The sequence below is a fragment of the Cynoglossus semilaevis genome, chromosome 5 (assembly GCF_000523025.1).
Source record: "Cynoglossus semilaevis isolate Cse_v1.0 chromosome 5, Cse_v1.0, whole genome shotgun sequence".
NCBI classification, from domain to species: domain Eukaryota; kingdom Metazoa; phylum Chordata; class Actinopteri; order Pleuronectiformes; family Cynoglossidae; genus Cynoglossus; species Cynoglossus semilaevis.
Window position 1 is genome coordinate 16,895,619 of NC_024311.1, and position 1,353 is coordinate 16,896,971.

The following is a 1,353-nucleotide window of genomic DNA, read 5'->3' on the forward strand; positions in this document are numbered from 1 at the left end:
ACGTGTCAGCTTCTGCAGTGTAGATCAGAGTTTTGGGTGTGTGAGGTGGGGGGTTTGGGAGGGGGGGTTCTTTTTGGTGCTCCCTTCAGAACCCTTACATGACACACAGCTGTATTTTGTAACAGTGAGAAGTGTTAGACGCTGCCTTAAAAGTAGTCGCTGGCGAGATGTGGCCGGTGGAGGTGTCGCTGGTCTGGATACGACCTTCTCTTCAAGCTTAATCATTTGGAGAGGAATCACTTTTTTGGGAGGTGGGAAAATTCACTCAGATGTTTAACACCAGATTTTAGAGGAGAGTTTTGCTATTTATTTGTGTTATTTAAAAAATAAAAAATAAAAAAACAACCAACCAAAAAATTGCAACAGTTGTAATTGCAAGACTAAACCTGTAGGTGGCACCATTTCGAAAAAAAGATCATTGTATGCCGAATGCTACTATTTTAACTATACGGTTGTCAGCATCATCATCACTGCTGGTGATGCTGCTGATGATGATGATGATGATGAAGGGCACTATGTGTGGTTTTGATGGTCACTGATGCTGTGTTCAACTCTTTTACCTCAACTTGACTGTTTGTTTGTGTATGAGAACCTGTGTGTGTGCGCGTGCGTGTGTGTGCATTTAATGAATGCCCTCTTCTAGAGCTCATACTTCAATACCTCAGGGCAGCAGCCTGTCTGTATTATTCACTCTGTACACCTGGGGCCCGGTAGGGGGCAGTACTGACAGCAGCCTCCATCTCCTTACTGAATGCTACTTTGCTATTGGTGTTGCATTTTTAATAATTTTCTTCTACTTTTGTCGGTAACTGCAGCAAAGTGTCGTCACTCAGGAAGCTGTGAAGTTGAAAGTCTGCAGAACTTTTTTTTCTGTTTGTTTGTTTGTTTGTTTGTTTCTCGGCTGATTTGAGTTAATCCAGTTTAATTGTTTAAAAAAAAAAAAGAAGACTAACCTGATCTGTGTAAAAACAGGTGCATATGCAAGTGATTATCAAATACCTCATTTATCAATTTTATGTTGTTGTTTTTGGCTTGTACAATGCTCCGTATATTAATTCAACCGTGGGGTTTGTGCATATTTTTGTACTGTTATTATTATTATGGACATGATAATAATGATATTACTGATATTAAAGTTTTCTTCTTTGATTAAAGTTAACAAAAAAAAATGGGACAAAACACACGAATGCTTGTAAAAAACCGGTTTGTGCTGATTGTATTTAAGAGGAGCACTTTTCAAAGTGGTTTTCACACATTCAGTTTTGTTCATTAGTAATATAAAGATATGGTTCTCAGGGCTTTAAACTTGTATGTCATGATAAAGTTTTACTTTATATCTTATTCACTGTGTGT